This window comes from Aythya ferina, assembly GCF_964211825.1.
Source record: "Aythya ferina genome assembly, chromosome: 14".
Classification (NCBI taxonomy): domain Eukaryota; kingdom Metazoa; phylum Chordata; class Aves; order Anseriformes; family Anatidae; genus Aythya; species Aythya ferina.
Window position 1 is genome coordinate 9,767,888 of NC_140312.1, and position 18,981 is coordinate 9,786,868.

General features: G+C 44.1%; 1 long non-coding RNA gene across 1 annotated transcript in view; it reads left to right on the forward strand.

Moving 5' to 3' along the window:
• Nucleotides 1–18,981, forward strand: part of LOC311444366 — a 97,352-nt gene that overhangs the window by 70,799 nt on the left and 7,572 nt on the right. Inside the window, exon 2 of the long non-coding RNA XR_014697849.1 lies at nt 10,599–10,692. This is a non-coding gene — a long non-coding RNA (uncharacterized lncRNA). The remainder of the gene's footprint in view (nt 1–10,598; nt 10,693–18,981) is intronic.

The window sequence follows — 18,981 nt, forward strand, 5'->3', positions numbered from 1 at the left end:
TCCCTCAAAGGCCAGTGGACACAGGCAACACAGGAATAACCCAGGTCTGTGGCTGCATTTGTGAAGGCCTGTGCTAAATGTGAGCATAACCCCTTCCTGAAGTCTCACAGGAAACCCTTAGCCTTGGGAAACGCGCTCAGAAATCATCACATAACCTCAGTGAGGGAAAAGTCGGTATCTAGTTCAAACAATGTCACTGTCTCCCCACTGATAAAGGAGACAGAAGTCAAGACTGGTTTAACAACCTCCTCTCTCAGAAGTTCCCAGCCATCACATTTCAAGGGTTGCTCCTTTGATCTCGGTAGAACTAGAAAATATGTTTTTCTTTTTTCTTTCCCTTCTCTTTTTTTTTTTTCTTTTTTTTTTTTTTTAATTTATTTTAATTCTACTGGCATGCCATGGCACAATACCTAACCCTGCCTTGCTCAAAAGGCTTCTGCTACTCTGAATTGTTTTTGTTTCTAGCTAGTCTCTAATTATTCAGGTCCTACAGGAGGAGGAAGGGAAGGAGAGAACGGAAAGTCATCAGTTTGGGCATCTCAGTAAGTGAAAATGAGAAACCTGAGAGGGAAAAAGAAATTGGTGCAGTTTGTAATTGTTTCTGTTCTTCAGTCACTCAGGAAATAAATTGCTGTAGGAAAAGAAAATGGATCTTTGAACATCCAAAGCAGAAGAGAGCCAATAAAGGCACTGCATCTCCTTGAAACACAGCCCCTTTTTCACAACCCATTTCCACTCCTTCTCATTAGTTCAGATAACTCTCGTAACGCTAATTCATTAGGCTCTTCCAGGATTATTTCCATTCAAACAGCTGCTGAGAAAATAGAAATAATCTCCTTGTCGCTGATTGAGCCCGTGATTGCGAGTGCCAACAATGAGTCTGCTGCTGGCGCCGTGGGGAGGTGCCAGGTCTCAGCCCAGGGTGGCTGCTTGATATGCAGGAGAACAGAGGGAATGAGGGCAGGAGATCTGATCTGAGCGGAGTTTTATGGATTGTATTTATTCCTTCTGTAATTGGCAGCTCTGATCGAAGGAGGAATCCATCTTTGACTGAAAGCAGAGTCTCTCCTGACAGTACTGGGAATTGGGTTCTCTTGGAGTGAGGTTCAAATGGGTCCTAGGCAGTGGGGATTTTTTCTTCCCCCTCCCCTCCTTCATCACTGTCTCACACCTGAAATAACTGTGGGTATCATTTTGCTGCCTGGATGATGGCTGTTTCTCAGTGGCAATTTCAGTCTCTCTGCATCCCTGGGGAGGCTTTGGTCCCAGGCAGGCAGCTCATCTGCAGTCAGGGTGAGGTTGGTGTTCTCCATCCATCCACCTTCAAACTGGTGACCTTGGTTAATGCAAATTAACCAAGGGGAAGGGAGAAAGGATTAAAGATGACACTTTTTAAGCCTTTTTCCTTCTTCTTTTTCCAAAGACTTGAAAGCAGAACCAAAAGCCTTTCCTGTAATCACAGAATCATAGGATGGTTTGGGTCAGAAGGGACCTTAAATATCATCTAATTCCAACCCCCTGCCTTGGCGGTAATCCAGCATCCAGCAGTGATAGTGGTCTGAGCTGCAGTAGGTTGCTTACCCAGAAAAAGGGGTAGAGAAAAGCCTAACTACTCTTTCTTGCAATCTATCCCTGGCCCATACAGAAAGCCCCCAGTCCTAGAAGCAACACAGAAGAAATGAAGTGACATATATATACATGAAGGTCCTTTTGAATTTGGTGTGGCACGGACCATGATGGGATCCAACCCTCAGTGGGCAGTTGCTGGCCAGCTGTTAGTAAGTTGCTGCAAGCCTCAGTATCCCCATTTGTGAAAAATAATAATAAAAGAGAAAAAAAAAAAAAAAAAAGAAGAAAGAAAGAAAAGAAAGCAAAGAAGAATACAAAATCCTGTGCATTAATAACAGTATAAATAGGTTCTTTGTACCTAGAAGATAGTGAATAAGATCCTGCTTGCTCACAAATTTCCTATTCTATCTGCTGCAGAGTGCAGCCCCCAAAGGCTGCTCTGTGCAGCAGTCCAGGAGCCACCCTGTCTTGCTCAGGGCTGGGTCTCACGGGTGTCTAAGGACAAGGGACTTCAGCCCTTTTTCTGGGGGAAAATCATTTCTCTGCAACCATTTTTCACTCTTCTACCCATCTTCTTGCTTTCTTTTTGATGAGATCATCTGAATCTAAGCAACACGTAAGGATCCTGTATCTGTGTAAATGCCAAGAGCTTTTTATTCCACACTTGCCAGCCCTTCACCGGTTTTCCGATGCATCAGTGCATTTTGTGAAAGCTGTTTCCAGCTCCTTTTTGGCTTTTGCGGGACACAAGACAAATTATCAAGGATTCAAAATAGCACAAAAGGTGTCATTAGGTATTCATTAGTCTGCCAGATATTTCATTATGGTCCAGCATATCTTCTACCTATTTAAGGAATCAGAAACACAAGCTCATGTTTACAACCTTTTTTCAGACAGACACCAAACAACCCAATGACCGGAGGATCTTAGCCCTTGAATAAGAACCGTCTGTCCCCCATGTCCCCAAAAAGGCTAAAAATAGCCCAATGTGTGAGCTGCAATTTGATGCGAGGTTACCAGCAGCTGTGGGGATTTGCAGGAGGCAGCCGGGTAACCTAGCAACAGGGTGCAGCTTTTTGAGGCTGGTCCAGGCAAAACGCAGAGTGGGACTCGTTTTCCTTATGCGGGGGCAGTAGCAGGATGCCCGCAAGTTTTGCCTCAATGCCCAAAGAGCAGGCTGTATCTAGGGTCATTTATACCTCCATCCTGCTGCCAGTTGTTCTCCAGGACAGAAGGACATGCAGTTTTTTCACAAGAATACGGGGGTGCTGGCATCCCACTTGCATCCGTAGGGTGGAAGGCAAGACCTGAAAGGTGTTAGGACATAGGGAGAGGGGATTATACCTGAAGAAAAATGCCTCTGTTGTCAGAGGATCCTATAATGGTCCCTATATACTCTGTGTTAACAGGAGAGTTTGTCTCTAAGCACATCCTTCATGCACACAGAGACAAGATTCACATGATAACTAGAAGGAATCTTCTGCAATTTATGGTCTCAGCCTGCATCCTCACAGCCCGCAGGGCTTTTGCTGGAAGCTTCAGCGGTGCTTCATCAAGCCCTCGTGTCACATCCTGACAGGGCTGCCCTTTCAAACTGACTGCATGGCAACGATTCAATGCCCCTTAAATAACATCTGGCCCTTCTTTTAAATGATCAGCTCTTCAAGCCTGCAGCAGAGGTAGCATCGCTTACTGCTTCGGCTGTAAAACTGGGCAACAACAGGTGAGGGCTGCAGCCTTTTCTCTGCCACAGGCTCATAGGTGACCTTGAGTCAGCTCTTTGATCTCACTGGCTTCCAGTTTTGCCATTTGTGAAGGGGGAACAATGATATTTACCTCCCTTCATGAGGTATTCTGCAAGAGAGGCATGAAAAACACCTATAAAAATGCAGAGCATGACTATGATTTATTTAACAGCTTTTCCACCTCTGTCCTCAGCCTCTTCATTACGAGGATTGACAACTGTGCTGAATGCAGGAGCAGACAACCCGTGGGTTTCCTGAAATGAGCCTGAATTCCCCCTCGCAGGGTGGCTCGGAGGATGCAGGGAAGAGGTCTTGACTAGAGGGGAGCTTTGGCACATTGGCAAAGGGCTGGTTTTGATGAGGGACCTTCATCCCCAGGTGTAATTCTGCATGCAGAAAGGTGCTGGTGGGAATGAAAAGATGTGCTGGAGCATTTCTTGGGACTGCAGGGCACAACGCAGCACAAACCACGGCACAACTCTGCTGCAAGTGCAGGGTGGGGACGTGATCAGAGCAGTGGTGTGAGTGCGGGATGAGGCGTGACACAGCACAGGATTTCAAACCACAGAGAGGGGTCCATTTTCTAGGAAGATTAGACAATTTATCATTTTCACTGCCAATTAAAATAGACTGCTGAGGAGAAGACTTTGCTGTCAGGATCAATAAGTGGCCATCTTCCCTTTCCATCCTTACTGTGATCAGTTTTACCTTCATCTAAATGCAAATCTTTTACCAGCCCAAAGCTTCACATGGGCAAGAGAAGTCCATGGACAATGTACAGGGGACTGATTCCCTGATGCCGACACTTTTAATAACACCCCACATCAGCCAATGCACTTTGGAGCTGAGTCCTAGTGAACAGGATGAGAGGTCTTTTAAACGATCTATATGCTCCTCACCAGGGACTCCCCTGCATTGATCTGTAAAGATGGGTATTTCATTTCCATAATTTGTCTCTGATAGGTTTCTCTCCGAGTTCTCCAGATGTCTTTGCAGTCAGCTCTCATCTGTATTTCATTTCTTCAACCCAGGCAGGAGAATTTGTAAAAGGCTTATATGTAAGTCTGTTGTGAGTGGCTTCAGCAAGAATCTTTCAATGCAGGCTGCTATTTTACTGTAAGCATTGGGTTACATCTGGATGGACTCCTTTTCTTCACTTTGCTGATAATACACAAGACCAGGCTCTCATGGGCACATGAAATCCCCCAAGAGAAGAGCAGTGGATGCCTCCAAGTGGCATGTTGTCCTTCCTTTCATTCCCACTGAGACCTCAGCATGTGTCTTCACTTCTCTTTTTTCTCCTTCCTCCCCAGTTTGTTCTCTCTGCTACCATGGGATAAAATCAATACAGTTCATGCAAATGGCCCTTCCTGTGCCCTTCTCTTGAGAGCAGCTGTGACTTTCTGAAAAAGCAAGCTCACCTCTTCTGACCTGTGGAATGGCCGCATATATTTCATGAGAAGAGCCCAAAAAGCACTGAAGCAGACAGTTCTGCAGTCTGCTTCACCCTGATTTAACATCAGATTTTAGGTCTGAAATGTCATCAAGTTAAGCATATAATGACAAAGCTAGGTCCCAATGGCAGCAGAGCATTTAATCGTGCACTTTACACATATGAGTAATCTCACAGAGCGTGTATGGAAACATCCTTTTGGTCGAAAAAGTTCTTTGCCAGACTGCAGAGTTAGCAGCCTAAAATGTTAATGTGTAAACAGGAAAGTGTATACAAAATTCATCATCTTTAAGCTCTAATTGGGGAAATTACTCAAGTATAGATGCAATTGTGGCAACTCTATGGGCACTTTGATCCTGTGAATGGGTCTGACAGGTGCTCAGAATCTAGGTGAACCTTTTACTTCTTACACCCTAAAAGATGTCTTCTGCACATCCCTTGTACTTGCTGGCCATTTGATTCTGCTGCAGGAAATCCTGAAGTCTTAAGTAAAAGTGCTGTTTCTTTCCCAGGGGATAAAGACTGAAATGCATTTCAGTAGCTTGCCTTTTCCATATTTATTACTTCAGTGATCTGTCTGGCAAGGCTCTGCATAGTTGGAGCTGCAGTTTGGTTCAGTTAAGTGAAGTCTGGAAGCTCTCTGTCTCATCCCCTTCCCGAAAGGAGGACCAGAGTTGCCTGATGGATTTCATCCAGCACACTGGATGGCACGGGGGATTTTCCTGATCCTTTCCACATTAGCAGTGTTATCTGGAGCAACCCTTTTGCTGACCCTCTGAGAGCTGCCCTATATTTCAATGCTGCCCCAACCTGCGTCATCCCCATGCCCCACGGAGGACCCTGCTCTTGTCCTGAGCTCATCCTCAGCCAGCGCCCATGTGCACGGAGTTAACCTGCAGGGTTTTACCATCCCCATTCCCAACCTCCATCACACCAGCTTTGCTCTCTAGCTTTGTTTTCTAAGCCCTTGTTTAGCAGCACTGCTTCTGCCTCCTTCAGTTACAGCCCTTCAGTTCCTGGCCTGATAAAGCTGCCCCAATATCGTCCACTCAGTTCCCTGACACACAGATTAGCCAACAGCTACAAATAAAGGCACCAGCTTTGCTTTTCTGGAAGGGATTAGTGTGCTTCCAGAAGAATATAAAATCCACAAGCCGTCCCTTTTATTCTGCTCCACTTCATACACATGTGTTTTTGTTGAGGCTTATAAAAAAAGAAACAAATAAATAAATAAATAAATGGGATGGATGGAAGGAAGAGACAGATTGCTTTGCTATTGCCTGGTATTATCTCTCCTCGACTTTATCAGGGTGGTGAGGAGGCAGCGATGTCAAAGCAACAGCAGATTCTCTGGATGGTGCAGCAGCTCACCGTGCTGCAAGTCAGATGTTAATAATTATTTTGCAGTTGAGTGTGCAGAGAGGGGTGGGTGGGAACTGAATTTACATGCATCACTACAGTGGCCTTTAAGAGTCTTAGCATGAAAAATGCATGACTGCCCATGCATTATTTATTCAGCAATGAATAGATTTTCCCGAAGATCAGACTTGCAGGTCAAGACTGACAAATTTAGCAGAATTAAGCATCATGTCTATCAGCACAATAACAGATATGAAGGGGAATGGTGCTTCAACATGTAAGGGTTGCTGCTCCGTTGCATAAATCTGGCTTTAGAAGGATGTGCAGGTTTTACCCCAACCAGCACTCCCTTGCCAGCCCGTGTTTAGCATAAGAGAGTCTTGTTTTTCCATTCATCATGGATTCAGATTGGTTCCACTCCCTCTTTTCACAATGAAAACCTTTTTTAACGCTAAGTATCTGTGGCAGAATCTCGTCTTTTTGATCCTTGAAGCACCATTTGTTTCAGGTTTTCCTGTGTTTATTCTGTCATCAACAAGGCAGCTTGAATGCAACCTTGAGGCTCTCAGCTGACAAATGCCCCCAAAATTCTCTCTGTCTCTCCCTTTTTGCCTTTCCAATTGTAATTCTTGTTTGAAAATAATTTCGTGCAGTCTCTAGCCCAGCTGCCTTCAGAATACCAATGAAGTACATCTGAGACAGCAACTCTGTTTTCACTAGCTGGTCTGATCCAGTATTAGGCAGTATGCAGACCCCGCCAATTCTGTGTTTCCCTTGCTATACACACAGGGAATCACTGCTCCCTGCACGCCAATCCCCCTGCAACCCAGACTGCCAAGAAAAACCAGGGCTGCCTGGTACATCCCTGCTGTGGGGAAGAACTGGACCATGCAATGTGCCCAGCTCCGAGTTCCAGCCCAACATTACCAAAGATTGCTAGCTAATGAACATCTGGTCACTCTGTGAGCTTTTATTCTGGAGAGATAAATCAGAAATGCTTGGAATTCTCTCCTGGTCATGACCAGAAACCCGTGTCGACAAGCACACATCAGGGGTTTTTGCACAGCTTCACAGTTTAATAAAAAGGAGCCTGTTTAACTTGTGTGAGGGTCTCCTCACCCAAACATTTGTTAATAGAGCCTTTGAGCTCTGCTGGGGAGATCCTTGATGTAGGATGTGAGCTAAAGTCTAATAGATAACTATCCATTGCTTAGTGGTGGGAGCAGGACTGTAATCCCTGTATTTTCCTTGCCTGTATTGCAGCAGGTTTGACTGAGAGGTGTCCCTCCAGTGTGGCTGTTCAGGGAGCAAACAGGACAGACAGACACTGGCCACCCCTGCAGGACCCATGGAGGCAAATGGCCTGGGAGCGTGAGGGAGGGAAAATGTGTAGAAAGGAATAAGTTTGATGGAAATCATGATTTCCATGGCAAGAGTCATGTGAGGAGATGAGTAAAAAGACATGTGGGGAGTGAAACTGAAGCAAAGCAATTTGGGGGAAGGAGAACCAAATGGTGCTGAGCACTGCTGGGAGCAGGCTGGAATTGTCCAGCCTGGCCCTTTCTTGCTCTGGCTCACTCCTTTCATGGGTGATCTTTCCTGACTGCCAGCTCTTCTGTCTATTTAGGAAATGCTGCTTGGGGTGAGTCTATGCTGCTGCCCTCCATGCTGGGTCTGTCCCAGAAGGACAGGGGGCTCTGGGAGTAGATATGTCACAGGAAAGGACACACACACAAGCAGCAAACATCTTCTGTCCCTGCACCGTGCTCCCTTCTTCATGTAGAGGGGTCTGTATCAGCAGACCCAGCTCTAGTTCTGTGCTCAGAAAAGAAATGAAGAATAAGGTTGTGTGAAACGGGCACAAACCTGCAGACACTGAGGAAACTATGGGGTTTATCAGCTTGGTGCACTGTTGTTCCTGTATAAGGTCAGTAAGAGCTTCCCCATTGCTGTCCTCCTCGCAAATGCCATAAATGCATAATGCACATCCTACAAATACAGAACATCTCAGGAGCAATCTACTCTGGAGCTTGCTTGAAAATTGCTGTTTGCTGTAATGGTACCCAAGGGAGCACTGCTCTCTAATATTTGTTTAAAGCAGACTGGTAGAAGTGAAGTAATGCCCTTGCTCACTCGCTGACTGCGGATTGTTCCCCATAAGATTGGGTAAAATTGAATCTGAACAGAACAGCAACAAATTGCTCTGCTGTGGAGTGAGGGGTCCTAATCCAATCAAAACATACAGGTAGAGGGGTACAGCCAAAGTAAAAGAAAAATGATCTCTACCATTGGCATCTTGTATGATGCCCACAGCAGTTTTGCCCCCCTAAATATGAGCTGGTTTGGGGCTTGTTTGGTTGCCTGGTTAGGTTTTTTTGTTTTGTTTTGTTTTGTTTTGTTTTTAAACAGATACATGATCTTATCATAAACCTGGAAGAAGGAGAAGGCACCTGCAGTGACAGGGTGTAACTTTGCCTCTTGCCAAAGCCAAGATGAGCAGAAGCACTAGTGAAGACAAAATTTCTTTAGGAAAGAGCCCGTAGGGAAAATGCTGTCCGGGTGATACCACTTGACATGCACGGACTTTGGTAATGAAGCCATAGGAGAAGGAGGAATACAGAGCTGTCTGAGAACAGCTAGAGGCACTGAGTATCTGCCTGCCTCAAGGCACAGAGTTGTGTTCCTGCATGGTGCTAGTTTAGTAAGCAGATGGGGAGCTGGGAGGGCTGTGCACACCCATTCACACCCACCAGGGAAGTGTTAGGGCAGCCTTTGCTGTCCCCCTTCCACTCACAGCTGCGTCCAGGAAATAGTCATCACCCATGCCCAGAATATCTCCTGCCATGCTGAGGCTGCTACTTCTCACTGCCCTTGCTGTGCTTCCTATTCGTTGGTCTGATGGAGGCATAGCTTACAGGTAGAAGTGTTTTTTTCTTTTCCCCTTTCTATTGAAATTGTCCAGAGTCAGTTTCTCCTTTTACACAGCCACATGCTTTGTCAGCCTCACTTTGGGCTGATCGTGCCTACCCTTGCTGACACGCAGTGGTCACGCAAGACTCCTATTTCTTTGGCACCCAGCACTGCTCTGCCTTAATAACAGCAGCAAAACTCAGCCCTGGAAATTACCCATGCAAGGTAATAACCATGTGTGAATCGTAGCATTAATGTTTGTGAAGTGCTCTGAGACCCCAGCAGGGAAATTGCTTTACAGTGAAATATTAAAGTACACAGATCCCTACAACCTTGCAGGCAGTCACCAAGTGACCTGTGAGGCTTTTTGTTCTTTCCCAGCCTCTTCGTTTCTCTGAACAAACTATGGTTCACTAGGAACAAGATCATCTGCTGTTCAGTTGTAAGGAATATCTTCATGCTATTTCTAGGCAGGAAGGGAGGCAGATAATAGAGTGTAACACAGAGCCTTTTGTTGCTTGAGTCATATTTATCATTAATTCAGCTACCATTTACAGTTGCAAAGAGAGAGCTAAAGTGATGGTCCTTAAAAAATATATTGGCTGAAATAATTCTAGGCATTGTTATTCCTATTGCATGCTGTCGTGTTCATTGTTATCAGAATGGCTCTGTGAAATTGCCATGGATGTACAAGGCTATTTTCATAATTCACTTTTGACACACATTCTGGGCTTCTGCTTTTATAGTGGACTTCTGCTTCTTGCCTTTAATCATTTGGGTTGTCTATTGCTTTCTCTGTATTCTCATCGCAACAAGCAATCATCCCAGAACAGGTATATATCTCTCCTGAATGCAGTACTTGTGTATTTTGCTGGCAGGTGTGGGCTCATGAATTCTCATCATGCCTCGATTTATCCTCATGGACTGGAGCCATTTGAGAAACATGGAGCCATTTGAGAAACATCCAATGTTACACCCAGAGCTTGCCTTTTTTTTTTTTTTTTTGTTGTGTTTCATTAAGTTATTTTTGATCACAAAATCCTGAAAAGCAACCTCTTTTGAAAGATTCTTTACAACACTTCATAATGAGTGTAATAACTTCCATATGATGATCTCCAAAGGTACATTACCAAATGAGGTTTGTGGCACTCCTTGGAAATATATCAATATTATTCCCATTTTACAGGTAGGGAATTCAAGTAATGAGGAGGCAAGGTGACATACCTAAGGTCATGATGGAACTGTGTTGGGGAGAATAGGATGGCATAAAATCAAATATAGCTCTGTCCTCATAAATCTCACTTCGTTAATTTAAAATGTAAGTGGTGCGTCCTTCTTATTCAGAGGACTGTACACTGATGTGCTACCACTGGAGATTTTTTTTCTGTGACATATGAGGATCAAAAAGACTATGAACCCTCATGAAGACCTTGGTTGGATTTCTATGTCTTGACTACAAGCTCCATGAATGGAAATGCAGAAAGGAGTTTTCTTTATCTGAAAGCATTTCCTACCATAAAGAAAACTTAGTCATATTAAAAGAGATTCTTTCATCCATTTAGTGAGATGGGCGTGCTGTGTCTCTGTTGCCCTGAAGATCTCCGGCAGTGGAAAACTGGGGCTACCTGTGCAGATGGCTTTTTGAACTCTGCAGAGGTGAGAGCTTGTTTATGTCCCTGTAACCAGAGTGAATTAGTGGAGTTTAATTTCAGAGCTACTCCTTTTGTGTCCACCTCTTACTAACCTTTAATTATGCCTTCATGCTCACTCTTGCAGGCTCTGTAATTGACCACAAATTTAGTTCTATGGCCCAAATCAAAGGCAAAGGCACATAACTGTATTAAGGTCAATTATCTTGTGCTACAGTTCTCCTGCAAAGTGAGCTGTTTCTGGTAAACCCTATTATTAAAAAGGCAGTTATTCAATGCTAAAGTTGCTTTAGTTGTGCTTTTTCTTCAAAGCAGCACTAACAGGTCATCAGCGTCACAGAGGGTTGCAGCATTGGAGACAAACAATAAGGGAACCAAATCTCTTTGCATGCCTGTGATCAGGGTCTGAAGTTCATTAAAAAGGAACTGCCAATGGTGGACTATGGTTTTATCTGCCTCATAGCCAGCTCTTCTGGAGGGCCTAACATCTGAACCTATCAAGCTTTACCATATTAATTAAGCCATCTAATACCCTGTTGAATTAGTAGGCATTAAAAAAATTAATAATAAAAAAAAAAATGGAGCCTTCAGAGTTCAGTTTGTCTAAAGCCAGTCTGAACATCAGTGGCAAAAGATCATACCACTCAGAGAGGGGAAAAGCCTATGAGAACATTGGGTCACTTCCCTCTTAATGCAGGACTATTCTTAAAGAATAATAGGCTGAATTGAATGCAGTAGAGGTTTTAAAATCTCATTTTAAAAGAAATTAAGACTGTTAGGGTGATTTTAGCATGGTGCTAACTGGGAAATCAATCTGTACCCTTGTTTTATATCTAGAAAACGCCAGAGAAATAAAACATCTATATAAATGTGGGGAACCGTGTCGGGTAGAGTAATTAGGGAACTTCTTGATCTGTGAAAGACAAATTCTACCTTCTGTATAACAGTACAGATTTCAACAGCTAGCAGGGGACTTCTGAGTTGCATGGTGTTTTCACAGCTGAATTTCACAAGGAACAGCCAAGCTGAAATAGATCCCTGTATTGAAAAAAAAAGATCAAAACCCTCAGAGCTGATGTTTTTATCCCCAATAACAAAAGCCACAATCAGCGGGAAGTTTTGTACACACCTGACTTTGGGTGAACGCATGGTCAGGTACACACTGGAGTCAGGCATGAGCTGGTGTTCCCAGGTGAATTGGGATCAATTACCATTTCACACCTATTACAGATATTCTTCATCTCTGCAGTCTTTTCAAATAGGTAGCTGGTGCTGGAGTTACAGATGCTTCCGCTGTTTGTTAAAAGTCATTGCTGTGCGTGGCCAAGCAGCACTGATTATATATCAGCTAGAAACACCTGCAAGGTACAACTGCATTTCCCATCACACAACGTTTTGCTGGGCTATGAAATATCACTTTGATTTTTTTAATAAACATCACACATATGGAAAAACATACACATGGAAAATGTCGCTGTTTTCATTTACACGGTATAATGCAGTGACTTTTAAGAGAGAGATAAAGAAATTGTTCCACTGTGTCAAAACTGAACTTAGTAATGGAATCAGAAAATAATCGCAATTTAAGAGAGAAATGCTTCAAATTCCAGGAATAAAGGGCACCTTCTTATGAGCGGAAGGTCTATGAATAATCCATTATCTGGAATCTGCAGAGGATTCAATAGGAAAGCCATTGTTACATTTCTCTTATACTTGCTGGAATTCAATTTCATTTTGTATTCTTCTTTGACGTTAAAATATTGATGTTTACATCACGACTACACCTAGATGCCAAAACTGGTAATGGGAAGACAGTGGAATGCAGCTAACATGAAAATTAGGAGAAAAATAAGTTCTCTTCTGGGAGATTTATGGCTCTCAGTTGTTTTGTGGTGTGAGGTGGCTTGTACTGCTTTGAAAAGGAGTCTTATATTTTTATAGCTCGTGTTGGAAAGTATTTTCGGATTTCAGACCCTGACTAAAATAGCTTGGCACTTTCTTTTTAATTTCCTTACAGTCAGTGTTTTTGGCCAGGATAGTCCTTTAATCTACAGTGCTAGAAAGTGTTATCATTCTGCCAAACCTGAAATAATCCAATTTCTGTATGATGTGCATCAAACCTCCCAGCCTGCCAGCTGCGGCTGGGAGGCCGAGGCGCACCGCAGGCAGGATGTGGCCCCTTGTTACCAGCATTGTCCCCAGGTACATCACTCAGCAAAGAGGAAAAAGCCCCAGAGGACCTACTGCGCTTCATGGGCACACAGCACCTGGGTGGACACTTCATAACCCCAAACCTAGGCAGTGGTGAGAATACTGAATATGAGTTTGTCTCATCTTGATTTAAAGCCAGATTTTCCTGACTCTTTTGATCACTTGTTCCAATGATGAAGTGCCCTTGCCATTAAAAAAAAAATATATGTATATAAATCATTTCATTTCTGATTTAATCTTTGTTGAATTCAACTTCCAGCAATTTAATGTCTTTGTCTGTTAGAATAAAGAACCCTCTTGTATCAAATATTCTCCCTGTGTAGGTACTCACAAACTGTGATTAAATTGTCTCTTAATCTTCTTTCCAATAAGTCTAATTGAACACCAGAGCATCAGTTGAATCTCCCCAAAAGGACCACCTCTTGGTAACTGATTTTCCAAAGCCACAGGAACCAATGAAGTGCTCCAGTTCCTTGCTCCCTCTATTTCTTCTACCTCTATTAATATATATACATATATATATATTATAAGAAAAAAAAAAAAAAAAAAAGTGTGGCAAAAAATCAGTCTTCTGTCTTCTTAGATAAAGCTCATTTCCAAAGCGGGTTGATGACATGACAAATCAAAGTATTAAAAGTCTTCCATGGTGACAAGGTGCTTTTGGCACTGAATTCAAAATGAATCTGAGCAATAAAAGAAATGGAATAAATTCTGAGATACATGGAGAGGGGATATCCTCCATTATATCTTAGAAGAGGTATTAAATGGTACATGGTTATCTATTATCACCTTCACAAATTACAATTGCTTTTCCCTCTTTATGGCCATTTTAAGGGCTGCTGTTTCCCCCAGGTAGCAGCAGGTGAGTTCCCTGCCAGGTGCTCCCTGTCCTCACCACCAACCGATGCTCCAAAACCAGGCAGGGAATCCCACTGAGGATGTTCCCATGCCTGCCCTGGCTGCTGACCCTGTCCCCACTATCCCCACCTCTACTGAGATCCCTTCACTTGGCTGTGTTGCAAGAGAAAAAAAAATTAAAAGTTTTTTTTTTTTTTTTTAATTAAATTAACAACTATGCTCATGTGGCAAAATTAAGAGCCCTATTAGGTAGCATGCAGCAGGGAAGGCTAGGGTGTGCTGTCAGCCACCACAGCTGCTAGGAGCGAGGGGCAACAGAGCACCCAACAACATGGGACCTGCTTTCTCCTGCCTGCACCCACCTGCTGCCCTGTGACTTCATTACCTGAAGGCAGGTGAAGCACCTGGGCACCGACAGGTGAGGAACATGGCAGAAAGGAGCGACGCCCCACAGGACACTCCCTTCCCGGGGCAATGCTGATGTACATCACAGCCAGAGCCCTCACCCAGTGCTGTAGCTCCGAGCTTTGTAATGTGACAGGAGCTAATGGCTGGGGATTTGTGTTCCCTTTCCTTGTACAGAGTCAAGGACAAGGAGGTACTTTCTTCTTTTCCCCTGTGAGATCTTCACAAAACTCTTTCCTTTTCTGTTCTCGCTGTAAGCAGTGCCAGACCATCAAAGACCAGATATTCCTGCCTCTGTGTAATCCCAGGTTAAGTGCACAATATGATCTAAGGGTACATACACAGCTATTCCTCACAATGCAGCAAGAGCTCTTATTCCCAAGACAGCTAACAAAGCTCAGCATACTATGGTTTCCAAAATAATCTAAACCTGTCAGACATTTTCTTGGCACCATAGAAACAGGGGAGTCTGACCAGCAGCCTGCTGACCTGTTCCGCTGATAATCAACCCCACATCATGCTGTTAATAAAGATCACAGGTATCAATGCCGTGGGAAAGTTCCCAGCAGAGTTTGAGGGTCACAAGCTCACCATGCATGAATTTGGGTGGTGCAGATGTCCTCCTCTCCTGCAAGGAGGCTTTTACTTTTTCAAGTTTTAATTTTAAGAACTCTTACCCAAGCCCAGTGCCATACAAGAGATGCTTTAACCAGAAAACCAGGGCTGTCCCTCCAATGTTGCCTTGTGCCATGATCAGCAGTGCTGTGAAACACCACCAGAGACAAACACGTGAGAAACACAGAAAATGAGCAATGGTGAGCTAAAGCCTGGATGCCAGTTTTGCCATTCCTTGCACTGCCTTTGTCTGTCATCTTGGCAAGGCATCAAAAGCAGCAATGTTAAAGTATATACAGAATTGCACCCTCTCTTACGTGCCATTCGCATATATGTCTGATCCGAACATGTTCAGCTGAGAATCTGCTTCTCTGCGAGTCTGTGCGCATATATCCTCCTGCTTTAACCACGGGTAGGATCTGAAATAGGATCTGTGTGACAGTTCCGAACAGATGGAAAATGCGAATGTCAATGTCTCAATTATTAAGCTTCTGTGTTTTCCCAGTGATTGCTGCTATGCTCTAAGGAGCTAAGTACACACAGTAAGCCTCTTGCCTAGACTTCCAGGTGTTGCTGGATTTTTAGCTCTGCAGAGCATTGCTGAGAGCAGCCGAGCCATTATAGTTAGCGGTGGCGTCTCTTTGACATCTTAACTCCTTCCTAAATCTCTGACATAAACACATCCCCAAACAAATGTCTCTTGCTTTTCCACTACCGTTTTTATGTACTGCCAGAGGGCATGCTATGGGTCATTGCCAAAACAAAACATTAATTGTGAGTAGATGTTTTCAGTGCAAAAGCCTAAATGGAAAAAGAATGTACACTTGGTTAGCAGTGGGAGTCTGTGGAACTGCAAGTCTCTGGATCTTGAGTCCATGCTGCCCTAGGTGGCTCCAGGGAGAAAATTCACAGCTGTGCACATACAGAGCAAGGAAGGTAATCTTATAATCTGGTTATATCTGGGGCTTAGGTGCTAAGGAAGTGCTTGCATTACTGCAGTTGCCATTGAAATTCTGGAGTCCTTGGTGCATATGTACAGCAAACGCAGACAACGTCAGTGAAAGTCCTCTTTAAAGTTAGGCTTGTGCTTAACTGGGGTTACACTGGAATAACATCCATAAACATTCAAAAAAACAAATGTGCATTGTTCTTAATAACTTAGGAATGTTAAGAATAAATTTCGGGACCATATGGTCACTGCACAGTGGTTTCTTTTTTTTTTTCTTTCTTTCTTTTTTTTCTGGCTAATATGTTTCTGCTTTCCCATTCATCTTATTAACAAACCCAGTTGAATCAATCACTGTTTACAGCAGCTTAGTGTATAGTTCCTTGGACAAAGGACTAGAAACTTAGTACACTACCATATATCAGCTATTTCCCATATTCTGTCAGCCTAAAAAAGACCCTGCAAAGTGTTGCTGTTGATGGCCAGTAAAGTTGTTACCAGCTTCTTGGTGTGTTACAACCTCTAAACTGGCCATGCTGTGCCTCACTGGGCTGTTGGACCTGGCAAGAGGCTGTTATGGCCCCACCACTCAGCCTCAGCTAAAGGGATATTGATTATTTATACACCAGCTGCCTACGAGAGAAGAGCAGCATTCCCAGGAACATGGCTGAAGCAGGGCCAGCTCATGGCTGTTTCACACAGTGATTCTCCTTCAGGAAATGAGTATTCGAATCTGTTGTTCTTAAGGGAAGTACTTAATCACATGCTTAGCTCTAAACAAGCATACATGGTTTGGTGGATTTTTGGACTGAGAGGTAAAGAATGTGGGAGGAAAGAAAACAAAGTAGTCCAAAAGAATAGAAGAGAAAGCAAAGAGAAAACTGAAGTAAAATATGTACAAGAAATGCAGAGCTGAAAAACCCATTAGGAGAAATAGAGAAATAAAATTAGGTATTAAATTGGGAGGCAGAAAAGGAGAATTCAGAAGTAGCTGAAGGAAAATCAGAGCAGCACAGACCAAAAACAAACCAACCCCCAAAAAGTTTGGAGATAAAAATCAAAGCCCTTATACCCCCGTCTTAAAAATGAGTTAATATTTCAGTGAGTCAGAATAAATTACTTTTATTCTACAGACTAATTTATGTTTTCCTGATATGTAACTGAAATTGTTTATTATTAATAATATTAATATTATTTAGAGTAGCTGGTTGGGGGAGGAGTACTAACAAACCAGATCTGACGGTGAGCCCCAGCCCCAGCCATCACACCCCTGCAGCATGGTGTGGGGAGGTGCTCAGCCACCCTGGGCATTTGCAGCAGCAGCGAGGTGCTGATTCTTGGTGCTTCTCAATGCTGCATTCAGAGAGAGCCGAGCAGCCTCTCTGCTGCTCCTCTTTGTGCAGTCCTTGCTCAGCGAACTGAAGATGGGTGTTAAAAAATCCAGCCCAAGAGCAGGAAAGCATGTTCTGTAACATGCTGCTGTGCTCTGCGCTAGAGCTTATGGATGCTGCAAAGCAATAGTGTACATCCTTTGTGCATACCCAGAGTGAACAGTAAATATAGTAACAGTGTTCTTATGCAATATGTTAAAATATATTTCCAGGGTGGTGTGTGTGTGCTGTGGAGTAGTGGAAGTCGCACAGGGCTGTATCAAAGTTGGAGCAGAGGCCGACACCTATCACCTGTGAGACCCCAAATTGCCTTCGCAGCAGCATCTCACCATTGCCTTCTCACCTCATCAAGATACACTTCTGGTGGCAAACTCAAGAGCAGGGAGAGAAGAGCTGCCTTTGCCCCTGCTGACTGCAGATAGTGCAGGAGGGAAGAAGGCAGTTATCCTAGGCCAACAAAGTGCCTTATTACGGTCTTAAATGTATTCTGCTCTATCACACACCTTGCTGCTCAGCAATGCTTCACTGCAGGGAACTGCTGAGCTTTAGGACTCAAATCCTCACCCGCAGCAAGTGCACCTGCTATTGATGCTTATTTGTAAGTCATGATGCCAGAAAGAGTTACTGAAGTTAGGAGGAAAATAAACTCTCAAATCCTTTGCCATTCCCTGCCCTGCTGGGTCTCCTAAATACATTTGGGCCTCCAAGGCTAGCTTCGTGCTGGGGTTTGTCTCCTCAGGCGAACAAGAAAACACAGAAGGCAGCAGCTTTGGCTGCAAGGGACTGAGCCCAGGCTGATTGGCAGATCCCCCATTACCCAGAGCAGAAGGCAGTTCTGCAGGAAACTGCAGGTAAAACCAAAACATGCCGCACAGCGTGAGCCACCTGCTGAGGAGGAGCTGAACATGGCGAGGGGATGTGCAAACCCCCAGGAGCAGAAAGAGGATCCTGTTTTGGGAGCAAGCCTCCAGCTAGCAGCAGCAGGAGTGTGAGCAGAGACAGCTCCCTGCAGACAGTGGGTTATGGATGAGCCCCCAGGTGCCAGGCTGAAGGCTGGGGAATGTGGGTGGGGGAACAGTGGGGGAGCTGAATATCTCCAGTTATCAGGCAGGGAGCCTTGGCAGGCTGCAATGCCACGGGGAGTGAGCTGCCCACAACCTAGCAGGGACCTAGCGAGGAGCCCAAGAGCACGGTGCAGAGCCAGACACCTTAGTTTCTGTATGACCCCTAATCTTCCAGTGCCATGCATGGTCTAAGCACTAAAACACAGCCAGGAAAGCAGCAAATCCAAGGAATGAGGAACTGTCTCCCAAAAGATCTTTCTGGAGCACGCTCCCATCTCCGAGCACCAGCCAAAGCAGACAAACTCCCAGGCACACTGTTTGCCCCAGGGAAGGAGCACAGAAGAACAAACCTGCCTCTAAACCTTGCCAGTCCATGGCCAAGAATTTAATTTTGTGCCATCTTTTTTTCATCTAGCCCATACCTTGCTCCCTCAGGAGACTGCTGATTTCTTTCCTCATTGAAAATAATCCCAATCAACTTGCTTGGATGGTTCAACCCCTTGGCTGGCCCAGATGCCTTATTGCTTCTGCCAAAATACTGTTGTAGTCTAAAATTCACAGTTTTATGACAGAAGACTCCTGATGATACAGAAGATTTTGATCAGTGAACAAGAGCAATAAGGAAATAAGGAAAGGGCCTGCCAACGGGAATGTGTCTGGTGGCTTGCAAGCCAGAGGAGCACCTGTCATTGGATGTCTCTTTTTTGTCTCTCTCTCTCTCTCTCTCTCTTTTTTTTTTTTTTTTTTTTTTTTTTTTTTTACCCCAGAGAACCTGTGCTGTGAAGATTATGTTCTCCAGGTAAAAT